The sequence below is a fragment of the Triturus cristatus genome, chromosome 2_2, assembly GCF_964204655.1.
Source record: "Triturus cristatus chromosome 2_2, aTriCri1.1, whole genome shotgun sequence".
NCBI classification, from domain to species: domain Eukaryota; kingdom Metazoa; phylum Chordata; class Amphibia; order Caudata; family Salamandridae; genus Triturus; species Triturus cristatus.
The window spans coordinates 1,112,098,041-1,112,118,016 of NC_140582.1; positions in this window are offsets into that span (position 1 = coordinate 1,112,098,041).

Here is a 19,976-nt window from a genome sequence, read left to right on the forward strand (position 1 = left end):
GCGCGCGCGATCGCCTTTCCTGAATCCCCGCGTTGGCCGACAAGTTTTGCCGATCCGGTCGCGTTCTCCACGAGATGTTGGATTGTTGGTAGCCATTTGCGCTGTCTCGCGACAGTTCGCGCCCGCAGTAAGATCATGCGTCGCGCGATCACTTCTTTCTTCTCGCGATCATGCACCACGAGAAGAGTGAAAACAAGATGGCCGCGCCCGCGAGCAACCGCATGGGTAAGTTGGCGTGCCACGACCACGCAGAAAATACCGCGAATGGGCGGGAAAAAAACTTCCGCATCTTCGCGATATTTCCGCGTGTTTGCGGAGATTTTTAACATTTTCGCGATAATTTGCGAAAGTCGCTTTCGCAAATTCCGCCCACCCCTAATAAGGGGTCCAAGTAAGATGTAATGCTCTGACCTGACCAGTCTGCACTATATAAAACTAAAAATAGAAGGTGTTTTGCACACTTCTGTCATTGGGCTGTATGTGGGCTACATCTGGGTGATATTTGTGCTACATTTGGACTCTTTTTTGCTCTGAAAGCCATCTTGGGAGACTTATTTGTTATGAAGTTTCCTAATTTCCTAATTTACTGCAGTCTCCTCAGTAGGAAATGCTTTCAGTTTTTTACTTTGATTCCATCAAGAAGGCATTCAGATGTGTCACACATTTGCCATAAATTCAGAATGTTAGCACTCTAGTTCTTCATTAAATCACTGTAGTAAAGCTGCTGCTCACCAGGGAGTTAACTGGAAGTCTACTGCTGGTATTGAAAGTGATTGTTTCAGCCTGCATGTCAGAATTTTCTAATGAAATAGAAGAGGATTTGAGATCTCACTTAAAACATGCCCTAAACTTTCTTTCTGCAGCACTAACCACAATTTCTATGGCAAAATGAACCCCCTCATTTTGTTCCCTTTTAAATTAAATGTTTTAAGTGTTACCAGTCTATTCCAATCAAGATGGCTTCAGGTGTGCCAGATTTTGTCATAAGTAAGACTGTTAGTGCTCTAGTTGTTCTTTAGAACACTCTGGGAAGCTGCAGTAGAACACAAAGACATCAACTGACAGGCTGATCCTGTTGAAATATAACAGGAAGACATTTGAGATCACACATGAAACATGTCCTAATTTTTCTTTCTACAGCACTAACCATAATTTCTATGACAAAATGAACCCCATCATTTTGTTCCGTCTTAAATTAAATGTTTTAATTGTTACCAGTTTATTCCAATCAAGATGGCTTCAGGTGTGCCATACTTTTGTCATAATTAAGGCTGTTAGTGCTCTAGTTGTTCTTTAGAACATTCTGGGAAGCTGCAGTAGAACACAAAGGAATCAACTGACAGTCTCTGCCCTTGTTGGATGTACATGATTTACTGAGAATGACAGACTTCATTCTCACATGATTGAGAAAGATAATGTGAATTTATAGAAAATATGCTCTTATTTTAGCTTCAGTTTTCTCTCAAACACGATTCATGATATCCCAGCAGAAGGTTTTTCCCAGGGTAAAATCACCTTAGAACACACCACAATTCCTGAAATTAGTATAGTACCATCAACAAATGAATTCTAATGTAACTAAAGTCTGCTATCACCCTTTATACTTCTCCTTCTGGTAACCCTCAAAATCTTCGATTCACTACAATGCATTTCACTGGGGTACTATAATGTATATTGGTCCCAAGATGGCTGCCAGCAATTCCAGGATGAAGTCACAATCAGATCTCACAATGAGATGTGTTGTTAGGCTCCACCCAGATATTGAAACCTTTTATTTTTCTAATTTCTCATGAACTACTTAGCGGATTTACACCATTTAACAAAAAGGGATCTATCTGAACCAAGGGCTACCTTTTTGCCAAATTTGGTGTAATTCCGTTCAGCAGTTCGGGCTGTAGCCGGATCTAAACTTTCCTTTGGGAATTAACAGGGAGAAAACGCGTTTTGGGACCCCCCTTTTTTCTTGCCCCCCACTTGCTGAATCACCCCAAAACTTTTATGATAGGAGCTGACCAGAGCGCCCCACGAGTTTTGAAAATTTCGCAAAGATTCGTCAACCGACGCCAAAGTTATTGGGAAAAGAATGTTATGATTTTCCTATGGATAATAGGTCCTAACTATAACTACCTACTGGCGACCGCCAGCAGGTACTATATATATATTCAAAAAACATATTTTTTGCAAATATCTTTGGCGTCGTTTGATGAATCTTCATGACATGAATGAATGCCCTGCTAGGGTTAGCTCCTGTCTTAAAAGTTTTGCGGTTGTTCATCAACTGGGACCGATAAAAAAGGGGGTCCCAAAACTTATTTTCTCCATGTTGATTTCCGTAGGAAATTGTAGACAATGCTACCGCCCGAACTGCTGAACAGAATTACACCAAATTTTGCAAGAAAGGTAGGTCTTGGATCAGAAAGCAACCTTTTTTTTAAATGGTGTAAATCCATTCAGTAGTTCCTGAGAAAATTATACATAAAACCCAGAACCCTCCTGATCACGAGCCGACTTCTGATTGGCTGCCAACACTCCAAACCAGGAAGCGTTGGCAGTCATCTTGTGACTCGGTTCAACGAGTCACAAGAAAAAGATGAAAAAAACAAGAAAAGGGGGCAGGGTAGAAACACTCTGACCCCCTAGGGCTGGTCAGTGGGTCCCACAGGAACCCCGAGGGCTCCCCAAAAGGAGGGGGAATGAATCATCTTGGACTTGAACTTTGATTTTTAAATAGTTATATGTATTTTAAAATGTTTTTATGTTAGTAGGTTTATGAATGTATGTATTAAATTGTCATCCATATTTCTTTAAATATATTAAATTTATTAAACAAATATAACATTCGTTATTTTAATATATATCTACTGCACCAATATAAAGTTTATATTTTGTATCCTCTATTTGTGTCATGATATATTTGTACTTAATATTATAGGTTGTTGTGTAGTTCCTAATAATTCATAGGACCTGCATGTTTAGACAACATAAATTAAGGGATTGGTGTCCAGACTGATTCCAGAAGCCCACAAAGGATATGCTAGCCTTTAGACCAGCTAGCTCACAGAACCACCATAAGCCCCCTAACCTTACCAAGGAGCAAATAGTTTCTGGCAACAATCAAACATGACAACTCTTATCCTTCAGGGATCGTGGAAACAGTGCACTACTCTTCGCTCAGTCACTCGTGCTCACTTGGTCTCAGAGAGATACATAGAATAAACAATGGGGACATTTTCAGTAAGCATTTATTGGGCAAGCAGCATTCTAGTATAAAACATGTTTGCTGTAACAATCATTAGACAGAAACATATACATAAGATTACAAGCACTGACAGAGTAAATAAAAGGTCCAATTGTACCATAGTGCTAAAACAGTAAATATGCAGGCATATCGATACATGCAAGTTATCAAGCGTACTCCTACAATGCAAACCCTATCAAATTGTACCTATGTGTACCTAGCATGTATGTGGCAGTAAAACCAAGATTCCCCTAGGAAAGAGCCAATCCCACTACCTGAAGGGAGAGAACAAAGGACCCTGGGGCATATTTATAATAACTGACGCATCCCTGCATATCAGCAGGGATGCGCCAGTTATTGTGCGCCACAGCTCCGCCACCATGGATGCGCCGCATTTATAATGCGGCGCACCATGGGGCAAAAACGGCACAGATGCGTCACGCATCTGTGCCGTAAAAGTGACGCATTGCTGGAGTTGCGTCGCAAGCGCGACGCAGCTCCAGCAATGCTCTGGGGGGCCCTATCTTCACAATGCTGCGTCAATCTTTCCACCTGCTTCAAGCAGGCGCAGGGTTTTGACGCAGCATGGGCTCAAAAGTGACTGAGTGAAATCTTTCACTCAGCCACTTTTAGGAGGCGTTCCTGCGCCGGAACGCCCCCACCTGCCCTGGAACGCCTACATGTGGCGCAGAGCTTTACAACGTGACGCATCTCCCAGATGCGTCACGTTGTAAATACCCCGCACCATGGCGCAGGATTTGCGCCGCTGCTGCGTCACAAAAGTGATGCAACGGCGGCGTAAATGAGGCGCAAGTCAAACATAAATCTGCCCCCAAGTCTTGATCTCGAGCTGGACACCCCGGAAGGGATGTCAGACTACTCCGTGCTGGAGCTTCTGCGTGCAGGGACCCCAGCAACTTGTGTAAGAATGGAAGGTTCTCCTCTGGTTATTTAGCAAAAATGTGGCTCGTTTATACCCAAAAGGTACCCTCAGGAGTTCTACCTAGATATGTAATGGCTTGCCATTATGTATAGTGGACCTGTCGTCCAAGGATGTCGATAGCGGTGACTATTGTACAGAGGTATTATGCAGGAGGTGGTAATCCTGCTGTGTACATCCTGAGCAGGGGATTAAGATATGATACTAGGAATCCTCGCATAATTAATGAGGCTAGTTTTGGGGAAAACTGATCGACATTTATTCAGCATATAACTAGGTTAAAGGTCAGTGCCAGAACCGTTATGCAGAGCAAGGTAGGACGACTATAGGTAAAAGGTTGTGTAGCTACCTAGACCTATATTGGGGTACATTGTGGCTCATAAAAAGGTAAAGTCAATATTTTTTGGGTTGATATTTTGACCACATTATTTTCTTTATCATAGTTTTTAATGGTTTATGTTTCATCATACAACCATCGCAAAAGCTCTCCTCATTGAGCACCTATGTCACCAACTTTACCTCTAAATTAAGGGTAGCATTTCCACTGCTTAGCTCATGGTTTATCACTAATGTCATTTACAAATGCAATCATGTTGATCGGAAAATTTAAGCATAAACAAAATCATTATTTTGTTTACAATATAATACAGATTTTAAATTATTTTGCACGATGCTTTATACTACAATATATTAAATTCAGAATAATGGATGCAGTGCTTAATTTTCGTATGTCGATGTCACTTTCACATATTTATTTCGGGGATGTTGTGCCAAAATATAAATTCTTTTAATATCAACCTGCAAACATGTATATCGATTCCATAATATCACCTTGCACTTTATATTCAAGGCAAATAGAGGTGAAATTAGAACGGTAAAATGATGCTTCTCTGTATGTTTATCTTGAAGATATAGTGATAGTTGATATTTTGGTGCTGATACGTGTCAGACAACACAACCTTTATACGGACCAGAGTTATGGCCTGATTATGACTTTGGTGGTGCGGTGCTTGGTCCGCTCCACCACTGTATACCCCCAAAGCTGTGGTCAGGGCACCTGCCAGAATAGGAGTTTCCTCCTGCCAGGTGGACCGGTTTTTGGTGTTCCCACCTCAGAAAATGGGCACTGCAATGAGAGCGCCAAAAACAGATCCTGCATGACATGGACCATGCAGGAACTGGTGTGCATGCACACAGGGGGGCACATGTTGTTTCCCCCAATGTGGATCTACAGGCTCCAGGGAGCCCTGTAGGGCCCCCTGTGTTTCCTCTTTGCCACCGTGTTCATGGAGTAGAAACCTCAATGTCACCGCCGGTGGAGAGGAAACTTGTACTATGCCACGGCCCCGCTAAGCATATTGCGGTGTCCTGACCGTCTCAACACCACAAGGGAACGGTGGTTCCCTGACGGCTTTGGTGGGGCTATGTCGGTCCAACTGCTATAATCGTAATAGGGATGTCAGGAGACCATCCCCTCCACACCCCCATAGGGATTTTCGGCCAAGGACTGCCAGACTCGTAATCCGGTCCTTATTCATCATCACTAGACTGAGCGAGAGCAGGAAGTATAGGTAGAAAATGAGATAGAAAGATGAAGGTCAAGCTTGGGAAACAGTTAGCTAGGGAAAAAGCAGTACAAAAACCTGTGAAAGTGGGATAAAGCCTCAGGAATTTTAGAGTGGTGGGAGAGGCATGACGTCTTGAGGTATGGAATTGAGAATAGGCCATCTTGGAACTAAGCGAACCTGGCATCCGACTGCACTGGTAGTATCATCTTAATTGAAAACTTTGAGGCCCTGAGTTTATTTGTTTAAAAAATTAGCACTGGGTGGAAGACTTCAAAGGCTTTTTTGAGATTCAAGCTTGTGTGGACCCTGCAGACATCATCAGCAAGCATTCGACTGACTGAGCCATAGATATTTTTTCATGAAATTGCATCTTCAACATTAAATATTGTCAAATACATGTACTTCCACACAAAAATTAAGTTGCAGTAATGAAACATTGCAGATATGAAAAGAGAGTTACTTACTAAAAGAAAAAGATTCAATGTAGTAAATTTGTCCTTGGAAATGATGGAGCAGCAGCCTGTAAACTGCATGACAGAAGAAAGCAAAGCCAGGGATCTGTTAATTCTCTACAAAACACTTTTACCTAGTCCTGTCCTTATTCTGATTTTGAAGTATGAAAAATACGGAAGGAAAACAATGAATTAGTCTGCTTTTCATAGCACATTGGAACACTGTATTTGTATTCCAAGCCCCTTGTGATGAAGCCTAGCACTATTAAAAGTTGAATTTTGTATTAAAGAGGGCCAGTTTTCACAATGCCTGCTTTGAAATCAATCAAGTCAAACTTCATCACTAAGGCCTCACCTTCCGGAGTGAAAATGAAGTTGATGCTGCAGCAGAAACTGGAATATGAAAGAAACCATAGCTATTGCTAGGAATGTGAACAATTTTACTAATGAGCTTTTTCTTAAATATCAAAATTTCAGCGAAATTAAATGAAATGCAATTCCTTCACCTAATGCGATATTGTAGCGTAAGATGCATCCTTCGTTTTTAGGTTGAGCATTCAAGACCTCTTGTATATACTTTAGTATATACTTATATGTGTACGTATTTTGTGGGCTCTGGAGATCAGCCTTAGGACTTGTCTGCTTCCGCTAAGGAACTTTATTTCTGTTCTACTGCCTCTATTTAACTGTCTTGATAGAAAAAATATCTGTACAGGTCAGTAAAATATCAGAATTGCTTTGTGGTTAGGGGCTATCTTTTTTTAATTTTTCTGGCAACATCCTTTATTTAACTTTCTTGATAGAAAACGACCTGCAGAGGTCAGTAAAATACCTGAATCACTTTAGCATTTTCTAGATTCCAATCCATAGAAGTTGTCTTCCATGAGCACCCGTAGACAATATTATTTTTTTCAAATCTTGTATTTTCAGTGATATGCCCAATGAAGGCCCTAGTTTTATGTTAAAAACATAGCTTTGGACTATACCATTTCCCACTGAAAGGCAATATTTTTCTCCATGTGATCCTATACCTGGCGTGTCATGCAGTTTGGCGCTTACTTTCCCTCCATTTTAAAGAACAGTAGATGTTTCAGCACCCAAGCTAATGTGCTGCATAGCTAAATATACATAAGGTCGCAAAGGCGAGACCGATTGCAATGCAAATGCTTATTTGTTGTACCTGTGAATTTTCAGTAAATTTTAACAGTGAATGGCAAATTTGTGTTAAATATTTACAGTGATTTGTGTGTAATTACATGAAGTGGAATAATAACATAAATTCAGGAATTTTACTCCCCAAATTACATGCATTATATCAGCTTAATTTTAATGTCATCCAAACCTAAATATTACCCTCAGGGCAGCTATAATACATTAGTCAATTGGTAGCAGTGATGTGTGTCATGTGCTTCTGGTTCAAAATTCCTCTTGATTTACATAACAATAACCACTATGTGAATACACCATTCACTAATTGGAAGTGCCCTTACGTAATGTGTTTAGGTGTAAAGGGAGGGGTAAGAAATATTTAGCAATTATGGACATAAAATATTTTTTAGCTGGCAGGCTGAGATTCTAGTTTATATGTCCACCCCTCCTCCCTTTATTGAATCATGTCATCCACCCAGTGTCAAATCAAACACTAAGCTAGACTGAAGGTTCCGCTCCATTCAGCTGTCTTGGTTTTCTGCTTCGTGGACTACCTGGCATTTGGGCTTCAGCTGTGAGTGAGTCTCCCTAAGTGAGTCTCATGCATTGTAAGCTCTGTTGATTTTAATTGAGAGTGCTAGCTACCAATGCCCAACTTTGAAAACAAGTTTTACTGCTACACATATGTAAGAGGCTCTGGGATGGCTACATGGGTGCATGTGTACTCACATGTGTACACACGTGGGTAGGCTGAGTAAATAAGATACTGTCTTACTCAGACCAGTATCTGCACACAGGTATCTTGTCACAGCGGATATTCTTCATGAGTTAATGATGACCTGTAAAGGCTTTCTAATGCCAGTGTGCAGAAAATGTGTTCCACTCATTTAATCCCCCTGAAAGTGTCACTTTTTATCTATCCAGATTTGTAGTTTTTCTGTTAATGAGTCTCACAATCTGAGTCTCAATCATGGTAAATTTTGTGGACATAAATTGAGAGTGCTAACTGCCAGTGTCTGCCTTTTAAGATAAGGTCTTCTGCTGCACATCTAGGTAAGAGCTCCTGTGCTGTGCACCTGTTTGTGGGATGAGCAACAATCTAAATAAACCTGAAGTGGAATAATAACATAATTTCAGGAATTTTACTCCCCAAATTACATGCATTATATCAGCTTAATTTTAATGTCATCCAAACCTAAATATTACCCTCAGGGCAGCTATAATACATTAGTCAATTGGTAGCAGTGATGTGTGTCATGTGCTTCTGGTTCAAAATTCCTCTTGATTTACATAACAATAACCACTATGTGAATACACCATTCACTAATTGGAAGTGCCCTTACGTAATGTGTTTAGGTGTAAAGGGAGGGGTAAGAAATATTTAGCAATTATGGACATAAAATATTTTTTAGCTGGCAGGCTGAGATTCTAGTTTATATGTCCACCCCTCCTCCCTTTATTGAATCATGTCATCCACCCAGTGTCAAATCAAACACTAAGCTAGACTGAAGGTTCCGCTCCATTCAGCTGTCTTGGTTTTCTGCTTCGTGGACTACCTGGCTTTTGGGCTTCAGCTGTGAGTGAGTCTCCCTAAGTGAATCTCATGCATTGTAAGCTCTGTTGATTTTAATTGAGAGTGCTAGCTACCAATGCCCAACTTTGAAAACAAGTTTTACTGCTACACATATGTAAGAGGCTCTGGGATGGCTACATGGGTGCATGTGTACTCACATGTGTACACACGTGGGTAGGCTGAGTAAATAAGATACTGTCTTACTCAGACCAGTATCTGCACACAGGTATCTTGTCACAGCGGATATTCTTCATGAGTTAATGATGACCTGTAAAGGCTTTCTAATGCCAGTGTGCAGAAAATGTGTTCCACTCATTTAATCCCCCTGAAAGTGTCACTTTTTATCTATCCAGATTTGTAGTTTTTCTGTAAATGAGTCTCACAATCTGAGTCTCAATCATGGTAAATTTTGTGGACATAAATTGAGAGTGCTAACTGCCAGTGTCTGCCTTTTAAGATAAGGTCTTCTGCTGCACATCTAGGTAAGAGCTCCTGTGCTGTGCACCTGTTTGTGGGATGAGCAACAATCTAAATAAACCTGATATTAGCACATAGGGAGCCTGACACCGAAAGGGCAGTTCTGAAATGATTGCTGACCAGTTGCAGGCTTATATTGTGAGTGGCCATTCATAGTGTGGGTCTGTAGTGCTTAACTGTTATAAGTGGGTGCATTATTGATTACATCACAGCACAGTTTTGCCCTATTCAGGTTGAGACACTTGAGATTATGGAGAGGGGGCACGCATGGGTCCCTCTCCCTGAGATCCCTTTTAGCCACAGGAACTTCCAGCATCCTGAGCCAGACACAACTGGATAGCCTGGGAGATCCTGCAGGCTGTCCAAAAGCAGAGGAGGGAAGCTCTTTGCTGGCACGCAAATGGTATGCCGGCAGTGGGAGCCAGCAAGCAGCACAGGAGTGGGCTCCCTGCGCACCTTAGTGTGTTCCTACTCCTGGCAATGCATTGGATGGACCAAGGCCCCCAGTCATTTAGAAATCAGGAAGTGTGTGTCACTGCCACCATGCTTAAATGGATCTCCTTGATAGCCTTTACCTCACAGACTTAATCTGCCACGGGAAAGGGTGACCCCTTCAAGTAGCTATGGTGCCACTGACATAGGGAGGAGAATCGCATGGAGGAATTAGCCAACAGGCATAAAACCCTCCAGAACCGTGGTCAGAAAGGACTATGGAGAAGAAGAGCAGGAGTGTGAAAACATATAGTAAAGATGTCATTGAAGACAGGAGGCACCCAAAGAGGAATAGTCCAGAATCAGAAATCAGACAGAGACCTAAAGAATAAACCAATTGGAACGATACAGGAAAAGTAGTTCTCAAAGCCTTGCGATCCAAGAAAAGGCCGAAAGACTCTACCCTTTTTGGGAAAAAAACTGCAATATTTCATAGGCCTCAAACTTGGATCGGAAACCCTCATTAGGGAACTGCTAGTAAGCAGACATTTTGGTTTGGAAAGATTACCTTCTTCCCAGAAGCTCTAGTGTAGAAACTCTAGGAAAGTCACAGCACTGTAGGCCTGCTATGTGAACTGCATTGCAGAAAAAATATGACCCAAGCGAAAGAATGCTGGACATGCGGACCTCATTAGCAGGTCAGCCATCGCCATGTAAACTACATGCTTTTAACTACCTCAAGGCCTATCTCTCCTATAGGATGACATTGGGTTACCATATTATATATATTTTGTATTACATTTTTTAATTCAAACCGTTTAAATCACAGCAACATAGCAGGCATCACATTATTATACATATATTACTTTGCCATATATGACAATCTAAACTTTACATCATCATTATAGGTTACCATATTATATTTAATAAGAGATAACTTTTGATTAGGAGCAGATGGGAATGTTGAGTTTGGTGTCTAAACAATGTATTTCAAAATCCTCTTTAATGGTAAAGTCAGACTTTGAGTCATAGTTCAGAAAATCTACTTTTAGAAAGTTGGCAATTTCTTATCTAACATATTTGATGCCTGCAGCCTGTATCCTTGGTCACATGACTAGATATAGCTGGCAGTTGGTTGTTGTGTATTACTCCCAGACAGTTAGGCAGAGTGAGAATAGTTGTTGCCAGGTGTGCCATCTCTGACTTGAAAGGGCAACAGAGTTCTCCACACTTACAAATCACAAAGACTTCCTCAGAGCATTCACAACGGAATTTGCAGTAGTCTTTAATTACGCCAGACAAGCTGGGGCCTGGGAAGGGAGTGAGGTAGCTCCAGACGCCTCGCTGAGTGGAATCCTCCAGAAACCTCACACATTTCAAAGATGGCACCAAGGATAACTAGTGAACCTCAGACCCAGCTCTTCAGTACACATATGGACCTGTAGAAGACTCAGAAGAGGGACTGTTGTGCTACTCTGTAGCAAGAAGGACTGATACTCCGCTGCTCTGTTGCCCTGCTGCTTTAGTGACAGGGACTGGACTAGCTGGTTGTGCTCCTGATCAGAGCCTCAGGGACATTAAAGGGTCCAACCACTTTGAACCCTGTACCTGGACTCTGCCTTCTCTAAGTCTTGTCTCCCTAATCCAGGACCCTTGGAAGTGGGCTTGAAGTTGCTCTTCTAGTCCAGCTATGTTGTTTTGGACAGAACCAATACATCACAATCCATATCCTCGGAGCTCTGCATCGGAACCACCCCTGTGAAGCACATCACTGACGCAGGACCACACAGCTTTTCAGAACCACCACTTCCTTGATGCAGGACCTCACATCGCAGCCCTGCAGCTCCCCAGAATCACTGCTACATGACATATCGTTGACACAGGGCCTTGCATAGCTCAAAGCTCATCAGAAACACCGCTGCTCAACGCATCCTCAACACTGGATTTCACAACACTTCGCAACCTGGATTTAAAGTACTTTGTTCAGCGGGCTGATCATGGTCCCTGTATCTAACTTTGTCCCGGTCCGGCATGACCAGATAACAACAAGTGGTGCTTTGTGCTTTTAAACACTGGCCCTACTTACATTTTTTATTTGCAGATCTCCGGTTCTACTAATAGGATTTTTATAGTTTTGGTCTGAAAATTTTTATTATATAATGAGTTTATTCAATTTTTCCAACTTGTTGTGGGATTTTTCTTGTTTTGTCTTTTTACTTTATAACAGTTTGAAGTGCTGCATACATACTTTCCACATTGTCTTTAAGTTAAACCTGACTGCTTCGTGCCAAGCTACCAGGGGGTTAAGCACAGGTTAATTTGGGGTGTGCTTGTGACTTTGTAACTACCCTGACGTCCTGGTATTCTTACTGCTCCTGTACCTTATGTGTGGGGGGTTTGTAGGATTAAACACACGTCTCATGGGACTCATTGAGCATAGGCTAGACAACATTTTTGGCATAGCAATAATGCCTGGGGCCCTTAGCCACCTATTCATGAAACACCAAAGCCCAAACAGTACCATCCTCCAGGGCCTTCAAGCCGACTCTTCAGGACTATGATGATATTTGGGCTGACTCATCATGATTATGGTAACATTTGGGCTGACTCATAGGCACATGACTATGGTGATATTTGGGATTACTCATCATGACTATGGTGATATTTAGGATGACTCATAGTCCCCCAAAGCAGATCATGTTCAGATTGCCCTGCCATCTCAGATTTGGGAACAGTATTTATACCACACCCAAACCAAGAGACTGTGCTTGGCTTACCCACTGGTTAAAGAGGACAGATTCTCTTTAGTGATCCCACTCACCTGAACGTCTCCATGACCCGGCCAAGCTTCTTCTGCATTGCAGCTCTTGTGCGAATCTCCAAAGCTGCAGACATCTTCTCCCCTGCAAATCCAGCAACGCAGCGAACACCATCACTGCAGTGGCACATGTCTCTCCTATGAATCTCCAATGCTGTGGACATCTTCCCTGAAAATCCAGGAAAGCAGCTAACACCAACTCTGCAATGCCGCACCTACAAAATTGAAGGAGAAAACATGGTTAATTATCATCCTTAAGGTTAGTGCACTAACGGAACACGTATCAACCAAAGACATATTTTTATGATGCTGATAATCTGAAAACAGGACAACTCTTGAATATTGAGTCATTGCTGGTATTATTTAACACGCACACCTTGGACTTATTAGCACCCAGTGACATTCTTATGTACCATCCTTTGCTGTGCTGGTGTCTGTGCTTCTTTACGCATAGTGTTGAACAAACAAGCTGTACATTACTGTGTGATGTGAAAACATGATATACCTTCTGCCAGAATTACCGTAACTCCAATGGTAACAGTTGATTATGGAAAGTCTTTGCAGCAATAGATTTGTTATAATGTAAGTAAATGTTAGTACACATGTCAAAGGCAGGAGGGAATATTTCACGACTACTCATTTGTTAAATAACCTCTCTACTTGTATTTGCAATAGAGCTCACCATGCACCGACATTATACACATATCATGATGACGCTCTCCAGGTCTGAGAAGAGATGTATGTACAAATCCAAGAAGAAAGAGACTGATCTCGAAGGCACTCAAGTCTCTCTGTTAATTATTTTGTCCCAACCCCCCTTCCCTTCTGGGATGGCAATTGATTCATGGTTACATTTCCCTTATCCGATACCACCTTAGGAGTGACGGAGGTCCAGCATCATCTCTGCAGAAAAGAGCCAGGTGAGTGGCATAACAGAAAGCCAAGCCTCATACACTCTTCTCCACCCAGACGAAATGGACTCATGCAATCTAAACAGCGTCCACAACCTAGCTCAGGCACTTGTGGAGGAGTACCCTAGTGCATTAGAATTGGCTATGGCATTAGCCAACTTATGCCACAAAGTCCAACCCTCACAACAAAAAACCCTGGCTACCTGATACAGAGGCTGTGCCTAAAGGCACATATCTAGTTTTGCAACCCTTTCAGTTTGGGATGTATGGGTGCCAAGCAGCACAACACAGCAGTCACCCAGTCAATGTCCCAGTCAAGACACCCAGTCTTGCTCTGCTTGCTTTATCTTAACGGCTTCATTATTTCTTATCTTGGAGGAACTGCTGCCAATTGGCCATATCATTCATTGAAAATGAAGACCCTGTTTGCATGATTTTAGAAGATTTAAGAAGACGATGCATTATCTCTTTATTCAATACATCGTCCTTCAAGCGAGCCATAGCGAGCTGCTGAATCTGCGACAAGAAAGTAAGGATTTATTTTCATAAATTACATCATTCAGGAGGTTAGTCATGAAAATTCTCGATCTTTTTTAGAGGTATACGGGATCAGGTCAAGGATCAGTGGCTGACATTATGTATCACCCATTGGATTGTTCCAAATGTATTGATTTACTCATGCGCCTAGATCACAGGTTATCCGAGTGAAGAGGTGAAAGATTTAGTGGAGAGCCTAATCTATTAATAGTTCTGTTTAAACTAAGAGGATCCAATCTAAAAAGTCTTTACACTTCTGAGCCTATGCAAATCATGGACCTCCATGGCCTTTTGACCACAGAGAAAAAAGAGTACAGTAGAAACTGAATGTATGCCTCTACTGCAGCAAGGCAGGACATTTCCCTAAAGAATGCACTGCTAAACTAAAAAGATGTTGTAAATTTGTAGCGACCAACACTGATGCATACCAGGAAAACCAAGAGACCCAGCTAGCATAAACTTCGACCGGTGGGGTACTGTTGCTCAGATATGAGTTCACCTTAAATAAATGAAAACACAAGAGACATTTGACAAAACAAGAACAAGTTGGTTTAAATCAAATGGTGCGGCCGGGAGAGCCTCGATAGAGTGCTTTTGCTCAAAGTCTCTCGGTGTACAAAGTTTATATACTGTTCATGTGTTACAATTAAGCAATTTTTTACATTCCAAAAAGCATCCCTGTCATAAATCAACAACTGCAGGCATAATATGATATGGACACAGATGGCTCTCAACCTCATAAAGAGCTTGTGTGGGCCAATGTGTATCTGTCAAGATGTCTGACATGAGGAGAGCATGATCACTATGTGTGGTGTGCATGTCATGTCCTAATTGGTTGAGTGGTTCTCTCTACATGTGGTATCTAGCTTTGTATTATTTTGGGGAACAAAAGTCCTTAGCCAAGTGTGTTTTATTGGGGCAATTTCAACTGACCTGTTTGTGGTGCAACAATCTATCTGTGAGATTGATCGGAGTTTTCCCGGGGCACACATTTGTCTTTAGACCCCACCTTTGACCTGGTATTCAATAGGCATGTGTGTTGGTCGTAGAACTTGCCTAACCACATATCTCTGACTGGGGGTTGATATGGAGGTCACATTGGGTGACTCCCACAGCAATAATACAAGTTCATTGGAGCTCCTGAAAATAATGTGGAAGTCAATGGTATCATTTGTATCAACATCCTAAACATTATGCATATGGTTGTCAAAGCATACATTAACATTGTTCCTACTGGTATTAACATGGTTAAGTTTGCTTAAGTCATACTGTAAATCATCATTGTTATCACTAGTAACAGTTTTATCATTTGAGCATGGATTGTGGCATACCTTGATCTCGTCATTGCTGGTGTCTGTGCTACTTTGCAGGTACAGGTTATGACATACATTAACATTGCACTGGCAGGTCCTGGCATGGTTGTGTGGGTACAGGTTATGGCATATGTTGATATTGCATTTTATTGGTATTGTCGTTGTCAGGCCTGCACATATCACAGTAATCCTTGACATTGTATTCACCCATTGCAACACTATGTATCTAGATAAGACCTCACACTATTTGGCAAATACCCTGAGTAACACCCCACAGCACCTAACCATACCTGTAACCGGGATTATCTATCCACAACAGCAGAAAATCATTCCCATGAACCTCAACTCTGGGACAACAAATATTTTATACCTCACCCTTGCTAGCTCCTTGAAGATTCCTAGGATTAAATAGGCAGAAACTGAACTGAGAGCTGTGGACAGCTCTGAACTCTCTTCGGGCATGATTGAATACCGGACAGCATCAATAGGTCTTGTATGTAAGATTAACATACCGAGACTCTGACCTTTGTGCGGCAGGTATGCCCAGACGTGGGTCCCGTGCTCTCCATGCCTCTGGAATGAAGCTATCCTGGCTGAAGAGGGGTGAAACCCAGAAACCAGTCCTAGGATGCTTGTTTCCAATCCAGGGAGGACCTGGCTTGGCAGTTCGAGCTGGACTGTTCTCAAGAGGCACAGGGTCAAGACTGATTTGCATATGACTGGATTCAAACTGGAATGGCGAGCAAAAATGGATGGATTTAGGTCCAGATCTCTGTACTCAGGTGAATGTATGGCATTGTTCTGCATTCTTTCCATCACTGTTGTTTTTGCATTTGTCACCCCAAGTGGGACAGGTATGCCCAGACGTGGGTCCCGTGCTCTCCATGCGTCTGGAATCAAGCTATCCTGGCTGAAGAGGGGTGAAAACCTGAAACTGGTCCTAGGATGCTTGTTTCCAGTCCAGGGAAGACCTGGCTTGGCAGTTTGGGCTGAACTGTTCTCATGAGGCACAGGGTCAAGACTGATTTCCATATGGCTGGGTTCAAACTGGAATGGCATGGTGAGCAAAAAAAATGGGTTTATGCCCAGATCTCTGTACTGGGGTGAATGTATGACATTGTTCTGCATTCTGTCCATCAACTGTTGTTTTTGCAATTAAACAAGGAGCTGTACTTCCCTACCTATCAAATGCCAGGATGTTCAGCATGTATTCGATGAACAAATGGCATTGCAATTTCCCCCTCATAAAGAATTCAACTTTTGTATAGACTTACTGCCGGTTGCAGTCCTCTCCTGTAGTTGCACCTATGCCTATGATCCCGAGATCAAACATCTCTATAATTACCTGGATTAGCTCCTTGTATAAGGGTTCATTAGAGATTCTACATTTCCTGTATCCTCACCGCACTTCTTTGTCCCTTAAAAGAACCACAGGTTGAGGCCCTGCATTGACTACAGGGTGCTAAATAAAGTAACGCTAAAAAAGATACCCATTGCCCTCAATCGCCATCTTGCTGGACCAGGTTCACGACTTTACAGTATACACTAAACTTGATTAAACTTGATTTGCATGGGGTATATCACTGCAATAGGTTGAAGAAGGGGGAGAAGAGAGGCCAGCTATTCAAACAAAGTTTGGTTTATCTGAATATATCATCCTGCCGTTCAGTCTGTGTAATATCCCTGCCGCATTTAAATTCTTTATAAATGTGTCCTTACAAGATCTGGTGGACGTATGCGTCATGTTGTACATTGACAACAACCTCTTTTATTAGCAAAACACGACAGATAATATCACTCATGTACAACAGTCTTACAGTGCCTCCATGACCCTGCCCTGTTCGCCGAGGTGCACCTCCACGAACCTGCCCTGTTCGCCAAGATAGAAAAGTGAACATTTCACAATTATAAAGTCAGGTTTCTAAGCTACATCCTGTTACCTGAAGGCATACCCATGGACGCAAAAAAGTTCCAGGCAATTCTGGATTGACCAGACCCCAACCTCCATTAAAGAGGTGAAGAGTTCCTTGGGCTTTTCGGGCCGAACTTTAATAGGAAGTTTATCATTCACTTTTCCTACATTGTAAGCCTCATTACGAAAATATTAAGGAAGAAAGTACCCTTCATTTGGTCTTAGGAGGCTATACTAGCCTTCTGTCATTCAAACAGGAATTCATGTCAGCCCTGATACTGAAACACCCTGATCTCACACGACCGTACTTTGTGGAGGCAGATACCTTGCAAGTGGTAGTAGGGGGAATCTTATTAAAAGGGGACATTGCTACAGCACACATGCATCCCATTGTCTCCTTTTCCAAGAAGTTGCTGCTCGCTGCACGGAATTACACTGTGACTTAAAGCAAGTTGCTTGCCATTAAACTCTGCTTTCAAGAATGGCAGCAGTACTTATTTGGAGCACAACACACCATTACCAAACAAATGTACAATACAAAACTTGTCTTTTTAGGATACTTGAAGGCCTTGACCCCACGACAAATCAGGTGGTGCCTATTCTTTAGTGAGTTACATTGTGTGATCATGTATAGAATTGGAGCCCAGAACACTTTAGCTGATATATTATCGTGATGGGGACCTGATGGCCAGGACATCAGTCTGGCACCTCCTCTAAATGTCCTAGCTCTGAAACACATCATTGAGCATTGTAGCCACGACAAGTTGTAGACAGAGTCTGCCAATGCACTAAACAAGCAGACATAGCCAAGTGGGTGAACAGAGAGAACAATTACATGCATGATGGGTTACTTTATCATGGCACTAAATCGTATATCACCATTAATGACCTGAGACAGGAAGTCTTGACCTTGTGGCATAGCACTCCATTAGCTGGGCACACTGGGATACAAAAAACACTAGCAAACTGCAAATGGTGGTTTTGGTGTCCAGCATTATCCTAAGACATGCATGATCATGTCCAAACATGTCACATATGTACCCTAGAATAAAGCTTCCCACTTCACTCCTACGGGTTTATTGCTTCCTTTGACAGTGCCCCCACAACCATGGCAGAACATCAGGATGGACTTCATCACTGATTTACCTGCTTCCAACGGTTATACCACCATATGGGTATTCGTACATCTGTTTTTCAAAATGGCGTATTTTGTTGCCTTAAACAGATACCCACGGCCAAGACCCTCTCTATTTTGTTTGTTCAACACATCATGTAATTGAATAGACTTACCACAGTCATTGTATCAGACAGAGGCCCAAAATGTGTTTCCTGATTGTGGTGCACCATGTGCACATCTTTGCACATTGATGCTCAACTCTCATCTGCTTACCATCCACAAACTGATGGGCAGACTGAAAGAGCAGGCCCTGGAGCAAACACTGTGATGTTAATATAACAATCCATCTAACTGTGTGGGAGACCTTATTACTGTTGGTAGGATTTGCCTACAATAATTTCAGTCAAACCACTACCGGTTACTAGGATGAACCGACATATGTTACCTGAGGACATTGCATGACATACTAGGTTAATGTTCACTGTAGAGGAATTAATAATGCATTTGTTCCTACAGCAACAAGAAGTAGTCAAACATCTCCAACAAGCAAAAGCAGGCATGATGAAACAAGCCAGTAAACATCATATAGAAGCCCCTAATTTTAAGAAAGGGGATCAGGTTTGGCTCTCCACAAAACATCTACAGCTCCAGGGAACATGTAAGTTACAACCTCAATATGTGGGCCCTTTTCCTGTGGACAGTCTAATCAATCTTGTAGCCATACGCCTCCAACTACCTGCTGACTTACCTGTCCATCCAGCATTCCATGTGTCCCTCCTGAAACACTACTCTGCCCAAACTCTCCCAGCACATCCACCCCCTCCTATAGCTATTGATGGGCAGCTGGAATTCGAGATTCACTGGATCATTGATGACAAAAGTAAAAGGGCATTTATATTACTTCATAGACTGGAAAGGGCATGGTCCAGATGATCACTCATGGGAACCAGCAGCCAACATGCATGCCCCTGTTTGGTTTGCCTCATTCATGGACACCATCCCTACTAACCCCGCCTAGTAAGCCTTTCTTTGTGGGGTTGAGAGACTGTCATGACCCTGACCTCCTTTTGTTCTCACTCCTCCTTTACCTTGTGTGTAGGGGGTGTGTAGGATCAGGCACACATCTCAATGCCTCACTGACTGTTCATGGGACTCATTGCCCAGTGGGCTTGACAATGTTCTTGCCATGGACATTATCCCCCAGGGCCCTGGGCTACCAATTCATGAAACACGAAAGCACAAATAGTAACAACCCCCAGGGCCTTCAGGCCAACTCATCATGATTATGGTGATATTTGGGCTTACTCATTATGACTATGGAGATATTTGGGCAGGTTCCTAATCCCCCAGGGCAGCTCATGTACAGATTGCCTTGCCATCGCAGATTTGGGAAGACAACATGGGCAAGTACTATTAGTGAACTAATGGAACACGTATCAACCAAAGACCTGCTTTTATGATGCTGAAAATCAGAAATCTGGACAACTCTTGAACAGGCCTGGGCGTAGTGGGCGTAGTGGGGCTACGTGGAGCAGCGCG